We start from the raw sequence: 10,276 nt of genomic DNA, 5'->3' as shown, positions 1-10,276 counted from the left end.
GGCAGATCAGCGAAGATAAGCATTGATCTTGCAGCTTCACATAGAGTTCTGTTCCTTCTTTCGACAACGCCGTTCTGTTGTGGAGTGTATGGGGCTGAGAAGTTATGTTCAATTCCTTTGTCTTTGAGAAATGAATCTAGAGTCTTGTTTTTGAACTCTAAACCATTATCACTTCGGATTCTTCGAACAGGTTGTTTGAGCTTCAGTTCGATTTGTTTGATGAAGTTGATCATCTCTTCAGGTGCTTCTGATTTTAGTCTTAAGAAAAAGACCCAAGTAAAGCGCGAGAAGCCATCAACGACAACAAGAATGTACTTCTTCCCTTGTATGGTTTGGGTTTTGGCAGGGCCACAAAGGTCTATGTGCAGCAATTCTAGTGGTTCAGATACACTAGATTCTGAGATGCTTTTGTGAGTGGATTTAGAAAGTTTTCCCTTTTCACATGCAGCACACAGAGTTTCATTATCAAGCTTCAGAAGTGGCAGTCCTCTAACAAGATCATCGCCGATCAGTTTGTTGATGTACCCAAAGTTTAGATGGGAAAGGCGGCGGTGCCATAACCAACTGATATCTGCTGGGGCTTTTGATAGCAGACATATATCGGGTTTACCATAGATAAGATCCATGTCAAGTGGATACATATTTCCGGCACGGTAAGAATCAACAATGATTTCTTTGGTTTTGGCGTCCATGATCAAGCTTCGTTGTTTTGTGAACATAACTTCAAGATTGTTGTCACACAACTGAGAAACACTGATGAGGTTGTGTTTCAGGTCATCAACATAAGCAACTTTCTTGATGGTAAAGTTACCATTTGTTATGTTTCCATAACCCATGATTTTTGCTGTCATGTTGTTGCCAAAGGTAACATCTTGATTGGTGTCGGTTGGTTTGAAGTCACGTAAGAAATTCCTCTTTCCTGTCATATGCTTAGAGCAGCCGCTATCGATATACCATGTATCATCCTTGGGCTCTCCAGCATTAAGTACCTGCAATTAGACAGAAGGTTTAGGTACCCAAATCTGAATGGGTCCTGGTTTGTCAGTTGTTAACTTAGGTACTTTGTTTGATGAATTTCTTTTGTTGTAGGGTCTTGGTTTATTATGACGGAATTGTTGTGGTTTGATCTGACTTATCAAGTTTTCCCAAAAAGTGATTTGTTTTTGAAAACCCGTGGGTTGATAAGATCTGTGTTTTGGTGTAGGATATCCTAGATGTGATGTTTTGTTAGAAATTGTTTTCTCATATCTAGGATGTGAAGTATGGTTTTGAAAAGCATTATAATGATGGTTTTGAACTTTCAGATATGATGGTTTTTGAAAGTTCCCTGACTGTTTGAAATTGATATCCTGAAAGTAATTTTCAACAGTCTTTCGCAAAGGTTTTGGTTTAGAGTTGAAAACTTGTTTTTGTGGCACAAAGTCAGGTTTCAAAAGTTTCCTTGGTTTTGTGGACTGAGCGTGGACAGCCTGAAAGGGTTGCTTATTTTTTTGTTGTTTCTTTGAATACTTTTGTCCCAAACTGTTCTTTCCAACTATGGTAGAATTCAAAGAAGGGAAGACATTTGGAGCAGAAGTATTTCCATGCTCATGAGTAGATTTTTGTCCATTTAGGAAAATCTCAGGTTTGATTGTGCCATCATTCTCTGTTACTTCATTAGATTTCAATTGATGAGTTATTGAACTAACAGAGTCTGATTCAGAATTCACAACTCTTTTGTATGACTTTTTGGAAATAAAGAAATTAGTATCATCTGGGCTACAGTTGATAACTGTTTCGTCATCTGAATCTTCCTCGTTGCCAGATGTGAAAAGATCTGGTAGAGTGGATTCAGAGTTTTCACAAATTGTCATGTTTTCAATTTGTTCCTTTTCAAATGCTTCTCTACCAATTCCTGGTTTATAACTTGTATTAACTGTGCCAGATCCTAAGGTTTTTGCCTTAGTGAAAATATCATCACTTAATTTTCTAGCAATATTAATAGAATCCAATTTTCCTTGCAGTCTTTTGTTTTCGGATTCAAGAAATATGATTTTGTTTGAAAAATCAATCAGTTTTTGAGTTAAAACATAATTTTCATCAGTTGAAGATTGAAATTTTTGTTTCAACTTAATGATTTCCATTTCTAAAATATCTTTAATTTCAGAAGAAATAACTGACTGGTTTTTCAATTCCAAATCCCTCTTTTGAATTAGGGCTTGATTTAATTGTTCCAAGACGTGAGCATTATCTTCAGATTTTTGTTCAACGTCTCTTTCCAATTTCAAAATCGTTCTTGTATTTTCTCCGAGTTTGAATTGCATCGTTTGTGATTCAGACTTGACAATGTCCATTTTAACCATGTTGTTATGATATGTATTGAGATCAACTTGCAGGCTATTCTCAATCTTGGTTATATGGGATTCAAAAATTGTTTTAGAATAACCAAGTTCTACAACCATGTTCCATACCTGTTCAATGACGTTTGGAGCCCTTGAAGGTATTTCTTCACCAGCCATGAAGCAGAAATTTGACTGTGCTGGTTCAGAGTCTGCTTCATCATCTGAAGTTGGCCAGTATTCGACGTTGGGTTCGTGGATTGCCATTAAAGCTTTATCTTTCTTTTCTTGTTTCTTCAGTTCTTCAGCTTTTTGAACGTAGTATGCTGAGTCATTGACTTTGGATTTGCTTTTAGCACGACATTCTCGAGCATAGTGATTTGTTCCTTTACAATTGTGACAAATGATCACATCATCATTATCACTGTCAGCCTTTTGACTTTGAATTGGTGGTCTTTCAGGTGCCTGGGCTTGGTTCTTTTGTTGAGATTGCTGAAATCCAAAATTTTGATTGTTGTTAGAACCTTGATTTGAGTTGTTATTAAAAATTGGATTGGGATTGTTTTGAAATCCCCGGTTTTGGAAACCTTGGTTTGGGTAGTTTTGGAAAGATGGTCTTTGAGAACTTTGTCCAAAAGATGGTCTTTGTTGAAAACCTGGATTGTTTTGTCCAAAGTATGGTCTTGGTTGAAAACCTGAATTGTTTGGTCCAAAAGATGGCCTGTTTTGATAATTTGGTCTGAAATTTGATTGACCAAAATTTGGCAAAAATCTTTGTAGGTTTGTGTTTGCTACCAAGGCGCATAGTTGTTGATAATCCGCTTCATCATTTGAATCAAAAGAATTATAACAATTTCCCAAAAATGCTTGGTTTTGATTTTGATCGAAAAAGGGTGTTTGGTGTTGAGAAGATGTGGACAAAAGAGCTAATGGTCCACCAAAAGTTGTAGTGGTTGGTGATTCAATAGAGGATTCATACGATTGAAGTTCTCCATACAAATTGTATAAAGATTCAGTATGAATTGCTGGATTTCCCTGAATAATGAGTTTTACCATTTTCCAGCTTTCAAAAAGATTATTCAAAAATTTGAGATTTATCTCATGTTGTGACTTTTTGATACCCAAATTGTTCATTTTAATAACAATAAAATTGAACCTGTCGTGAGCATCATGAATGGTTTCTGATGAAAACATTTTGAAATTGTCAAATTCATTCAAAATGGATGTTTTCTTGTTTCCGATTATTCTTTCGTTTCCACAAAAACGATTTTTTAAACTTTCCCAAATTTGATTTGCGGTTAACAGTATAATGTCATCCATTTGACTTAGAATACTGTGTGGGATTCCAGAAACTAGTTCCTTTTTAGCTTGGAGTTCAAGCTTTCTGTTGTTTTCGGCTATTGTGATTTGATTTGTAGCAAGAGTGGCCATATCTTCTGTAGAGATTCCAGTATACGTTCCTTCCACGCATTTCCAGACATTTTCACCTAAAGTATTTAGATGAAGGTTCATACGGCCAACCCACGAATTATACTCTTCAGGTATAAGTATGGGTGCCCGTGAACCTGAACCCAAACTGTTAGCAATAGAAATAGAATTCATGTTTGAGTAATTTGTTGAAGACATAAATAAATTTTTTTTTTTTTAAATTTTTTTTTTTTGATTAAGGATTTGAACAAGTGATATTAAAATGAAACTTTTAAAGAAAATATTATGGAAGGTTTATATAAACGCTAACCAAAAATTTTCGACAAAAATTTCAGAATGAATCACACGAGCTTTGAATTTTTTTTGTTTAAGATTTTTTTTTTTTTTTTTTTTTTAAAATTTTTTTTTTAATATATATATAATTTTTTTTAAGGATTTTGAACAAGTGATATTAAAATGAAATTTTTAAAGAAAAGCTTATGGAAGGTTTATAAACGCTAACCAAAAGTTTTCGACAAAAATTTCAGAGTAAATCACACAAGCTCTGATACCAATTGTTAGAAATATATAACAATCTGATTACCACGAATAAAAGGCTCGGTTACCAGTTACTGGGTGACAGATATATATATTTAATGAGATTAGATGCGGAAAGATAAGAAGTGCGGAATAAATAAATACTGGAAAGCTATAAATGACTGAAAGCTATAAATGAAATAAATGACAGTATTTAAATGACATAAAGCGTTAATAAAATATATAAATATATATATAGTAGGTGGTGTTAGAACGGGACTTGTGGAACGACTGTTTTGTCAAGTTGTTAGTCAAATAAATGACTAACAGGCTTAGGGTTGGACTGGATCTTAATAGACTGTGTCTCTATTTGTTCAAAGTTCAATCCGGTAAGTAACAATAAGTTCTTTTTATGTAACAATGAATTGTTTACAAAACGATACAAAATACACGGGTAATGTTTTTTGTATGTGGGTATGGGTTTTTTTAAGGTGATTTGATGAGGTTGAAGTGGGTATTTGGAGGGTGGTAGAAGGTGGAATAAGGTTGTAGTTTTGGTGGTATAAGGTAACAAAGAGGGTGATGTTGAAAGAGCTTTGGGTGGTTATGAATATAGATTTTCGTAGTAAATCTCTCTAGATAGCCAATTCTCTCTCGCGTCTCTCTGGGGTTTGCAGTGGTCAAAAAAACCGAGGAAAATTCCTGGATGTAGGTAAGGTCTTGAATAATCTGCGCTGAAAATCTCTCCCGTAGATTCTTCTTGAGTTGTGCTCGGTGAATTTTTTCATAACTTGCAAATTCTGATGTCGAAAAACAGCAAGGTGGTGATAGTTGTGGTGATTTGAAAGGGTTTTTGGAGGAGGTTTAAGGAGGGTATTTGGAGGGTGTTTGGAGAGTATTTTGAGGTTGGCTATGTGTTTATTCTTCTGGAGATGAGAGAGTAATAGGAGATATATTACAAGGAAACACAAAACACACACAAAAACTCATGTAAACATGCATCTATATATATGCAAAGGAATCAAGCAACTCTTGTTTGTTTAAGGAAAAGTAATGAAGTGATTGATTGTAAAGGTTGGAAGCACACATGATGTTTAGTACTTTTGCTTTTGTGAATATTTCTTTCCAATATATATATATATATATGCATGATTCATGTATATATATATATATATATATATATATATATATATATATATATATATATATACAATATATACAATATACATACATATATATATATATACAATATATACAATATACATACATATATATATATATATATATATATATATATATATATATATATATATATATATATATATATATATATATCCAATTGTGAATTGAATTTCCATTTTTGACCCTTGAGGTTTTTAAATTCTTGACAATTTTAGTCTTGATTTGTTTTGTCTTCAAACGACCAAATATTGCGTCTATTTTTCCGTCTTTGCGTATTTCGTCTTTTGCATATTTTTCTATTTCATAATTAAGCACGAATCCACGCAACCTGAAATAACTGATAATATTTGTTAGATAATATAAAACCAATTCGTCTTATTTCAGTGATGATCACATATAAAAACATTTTTCAACACTAGTTCCTAGGAAATGCATCGAAAATACTGAGGGAATACCGACGAAAGTGTAGTAATTACAACATTCGTAGGAAAAATGTAGGAACAATGACTGTATTCTCTACTAAACTCGATATGATTTATTTTATTTCAAGGAAAAAAAATGTTAGAAAAATATTACTAAGGAAATACCGAGGAAAGTTGGGTATTGATAAAGATCCTAGGAAAAGCGTAGGAAATACCAAGGAAAGTGCAATTATTACAACTTTCATAGGAAAAGTGTAGGAATAATGAGTGTATTCTCCACATAAACTCGATATGTTTTTGTTGTTACAACAAAAAAATTGTTAAAAAAAATATTACTAAGGAAATACAGAGGAAAGTTGGGTATTTAAAAATATCCTAGGAAAAGTGTAGGAGCTTCCGAGGGATTCCCGAGGAAAGCGCGTTTATGGTTATTACTAAGAATTTCCTCGGTAATTGGTAGGTAATACCGAGAAATTCGTTTTCCTAAGAAATATCTGTAGGAAATCCCTCCTTTTTCTAGTAGTGTGTCGCTTCCATATTATTCCCATTTAATGCTTCATTAACTCCATTGTTGGGACACGTCATCGTCGGACCCCCATCGATAATAGGATACATGCACCACATCAATTCCATCAATGAGTTTTCTACCACACCATAGTGCACTACTAGAAAAACAGCCTTTTACGACGCTCATTGCGCGTCGTAAAAGGCTCAGACGACGCGCAAATGCGCGTCAAGGAAGGCCCTGTCATAAAGAGAGACGACGCGCATTTACGACGCTCATTTACGACGCGCAATTACGATGCGCGTTTACAACACGCAATGCGTATCAAGGAAGGCCCTGTCATAAAGGAAGACGACACGCATTCGCGTGTCGTAACCTTACGACGCGCGTGTTAATGACACGCAATGCATATCAAGAAAGCCCCTGTCAAGAAAGGCCATGTCATAAATGAAAATGACACACATTTTTGCGTATCATAATTTTAAATGTTTAAAAAAAACATTATTTATAGATTTACTAATTTTCAAATTAAATTTGTATTTAATGTCTCATAATAGAAATAAAATACCATATACAAAAAATATAATCCATTGCATAAAATTTAATGTCATATAATTTTATTTCTTACAATATATAAATTTGCATTCATCTAATCTACTCCGTGTTTCATACTAACAATTGGAATGAAGAATGCAACACTTGCATTTGCAGCATCTTATCTCTTTCAGTTTGAGCTTTCTTTTCCTCTTCTAACTCCATAGCTATTCGCTTTCATCATCAACCCTGTAAACACAACACAAAACTTCTAGATACAGTTGCATAAAAAAAGGTACTTTAAACTGGAATTTATATACAATTGCATTATCTAGCTTACTATGTGCCAACAACTCTCCGTGTGTTTGCTTTTGCTCGAGTCTCGTTTCCTCCAAAACTTCTAGATACAGTGGCTTGCTTCTTCCTCATTACTGTTGATGTTTTTGAGATGATTTCCTCAAATTTGTAAAGCTGAATTGAGCCCCTTAACCTTCCCCTTTAGCCCCCTGTATTCTATCTTCAGTTCTTTTGGATCTTCTTTTCGAATTTGAAGTTTTTTAAGGAGTTTAGGGTCATTACAGGCACCAACTAACTGTAAGCAGAACCGAATTACATTAGATGCTAATTTAATTAATTATGTCGCTAAGGATAAGTGTGGGGCTACTAGAAAGACTTATTTATATTCAGCTAGAACATAAGTATCTTTATGAATCTTAACTAACATGAGAACAAAAGGCTTATGGATGTTAATACAAAATAGTTCAGGGGCACAACCGTAAATAAACAATTAAATATTACCTGTGGGTTTGATGTTAGAACAAGGTTGCAAATGCAGCTGTAAACATGCATGAATTATAAACATCATGTAATAAAACTATATATATTTTACACTAAATTCAATAAAACATTACAATTATTCATTGTTTAAAGTCTCAAATCTTTAATAGTTGTATAAATATACTCTTACTTACCAGTGATTGAAGGGCTGTTATCAACATTACACTTTGAAGGTTATCAACAGGTTCTTCTTTTGGTAGATTCATACGCTTTGAAGGTGCGTTATTAGACTTTGGTGCAAGAACAGGGGAACTTTCATCTTCAATCCACTCATATCAAAAATTAAAATTAAATGTTTTCCAAATATATTTTAGAGTCAATTACAATTCGGTCCTTGAAATGTAGCTTTTTTGCTATTTTCGTCCCAAAATGTTTTCTCATGCGACAATGGTCCTCATTTGAGATGCTTGCAACGTTATTGATTCCAGTTTCAAGTAAAATGAAATTTTTTGGGAACAAAATTGCAAAAATCAGCTATACTCAGGGACCAAAAATGTAATTTACTCTATATGTTATTATTAATAAATGAAGAAAGATGCTGACATCATCATCATCATCATCTTGTTCTGGTTCTGAATCATTGACACCATTGTTTTTCCCAAGTAGCTTCTTTAACTCCTTCCCAGATTGGCTCAATCCTCCTTCCTGTTCTTCATTCTCTTCCTCATCGTCTTCATCCTGGATATATATTATATATATTATTTAATGTTTTAAAAAACAATATTTTAATTTTATCTGTTTTTTTTTTAAAGTGAACCTGTTTGGTTTCAGGAGGAGCAGGGATTTCAGGGCTAATAAGTCTTCACGCTCTTCAGAATCATTACTAACTGCTTCATCATCATCTGTGAAAATCTCCTCATCCTCCCAGTCATCACCTGAAATCACACATATAATAACAAATAAACAAACAACCTATTTTCACTTCTCATGGAAAATTCAAATTCAAGTAGTAAATGGAATGTGTCATTCCATTCCATTATCCAAATAACAAAACAATCACCTTTCTCAATATCATGATCATCAAAATCAAGATCACCACCTCTAGGGCCTTCCTCATCATCATCACCTCCTCTTTTATTAAGTCCAAGTATATTTTTCCTTGCAAACTCTTCATCCTCATCTTCTTCTCCTCTATTTGACACATTCCCTTCATCATCATCTGCATTATTCTTTTTACGCCCTCTGCCACCACCTCCACCACCACCACCTTCCTTGTCATCAGGCCTTTCAACTTCACCAAAAGCAGTTGCACCGTTGTTTGCAGCTTTCATCATCCATCTTTCATACCCATCTGCAGTTTTCCTTCTGTTTTTTATCTTTTCTTCTGCTTCCTCAAGTGTAAGTTTCTTGTATTGTGCAACTTTGTTGAAGTTGTACCTAAACACCAAATGCAATAATAACAAGTGTTTGTTGTATATCACTAATGGCATTTTTTTTCATCAAGTGCTGTATACACATCATCTGTTTCATTTTTAATCGAATGAAATCTGTAAATGTGAATATATGACCATTTTACCCTTCTGTTTAGGCTTAAAATCAGGGTAGTGGAATAGTATAGTTCCTAGTATCTTTTTTTAATCTATATGTGCTTTTTGTATAGTATTTACATTCTTACTTTTATCCTCCATTAAGGGCTCATGTTTCATTTGGGATTTGGGTATTGTTGTTTTTGTTTACCCTTCTGTTTAGAGGCAATGCAGAATAGCAAATGATTGTTTATTTGATAGCTGTTAGAAACTCAAAGATTTGAGACTTTAAAAACTACACAGATAAAACCATGATTCAGTTAACAATCACTGGTTTATAGTTGTATAAATATACTCTTACTTACCATAGAGGAAAGATCATATTTAAACATGTTGACTCTCTTTTCTGTTAACCAGTAATCAAGAAATGGGCCCACAAGTAGAAGGGATCCAGCATGGATAGGTGTTGTATGTCCCAACAGATTGAAAGAGCTTAATTGTACATCATATCAGTTGCTAGAGAAATCGATGCAAAACGAGACAAAAATCACAATTAATTATTGATAACTTTGAATTAAATCTCATAACATATATAATTATTGAAAAATTTGAGTTTGTTACCTTTTCAAACACTTTCTGAACATAGCTAAGAGCAACAGTTCAGTGCTGGCTATTTGTCCAGAGGCAACCTGCAATAGATTAAGGAATTAATTTTCATTATATATTTATTTATATAAAAAAGACAAACATATTTAAGTGAGAGTAAAATTACCATGTTGTCCATGTTGTATCTTGCAGCATAGCCAAGACTAGATTTGCGATGTTGACCAGCCCAGAACACTTCCCCACCTAAAGACAGGTGAGGGATCACACACTACAAGTAAAATATTACCCATGAGAAAATGCTGATATATATACAGACCTTAATTCAGCCTTCAATGCCTTAGTTCAGCCTTCAATGCCTTAAAGACAGGTGAGGGATCACACACTATAACTTAGTTTGTACACCTCCCCAAGGTCTGATCTCAATATAAGTGACCTGCATCAGAATATTAAAGAATAGGAAAC

At 33.8% G+C, this 10,276-nt stretch overlaps 1 long non-coding RNA gene and 1 pseudogene across 2 annotated transcripts; both read right to left on the bottom strand.

The window, feature by feature from the left end:
• Nucleotides 1–7,030: 7,030 nt before the first annotated feature.
• On the bottom strand, nt 7,031–8,162 carry LOC145162476 (uncharacterized). The gene is made up of 4 exons (XR_013739126.1): nt 7,877–8,162; nt 7,704–7,740; nt 7,246–7,497; nt 7,031–7,154 (listed from the first exon to the last, which is right to left on the bottom strand). It is a non-coding gene; the product is annotated as an uncharacterized LOC145162476 (long non-coding RNA).
• Nucleotides 8,163–8,222: 60 nt separating this feature from the next.
• On the bottom strand, nt 8,223–9,172 carry LOC145163807 (transcription initiation factor IIF subunit alpha pseudogene; annotated as a pseudogene). Its single transcript, XR_013739740.1, has 3 exons — nt 8,743–9,172; nt 8,500–8,617; nt 8,223–8,420 (listed from the first exon to the last, which is right to left on the bottom strand). The product of XR_013739740.1 is annotated as a transcription initiation factor IIF subunit alpha pseudogene (transcript).
• Nucleotides 9,173–10,276: the final 1,104 nt, after the last annotated feature.

Source organism: Lactuca virosa, chromosome 3 (genome assembly GCF_052849685.1).
Source record: "Lactuca virosa cultivar CGN04683 chromosome 3, Lactuca_virosa_CGN04683_v6, whole genome shotgun sequence".
Classification (NCBI taxonomy): Eukaryota; Viridiplantae; Streptophyta; class Magnoliopsida; order Asterales; family Asteraceae; genus Lactuca; species Lactuca virosa.
This window is presented reverse-complemented; position numbering and strand designations above follow the sequence as displayed.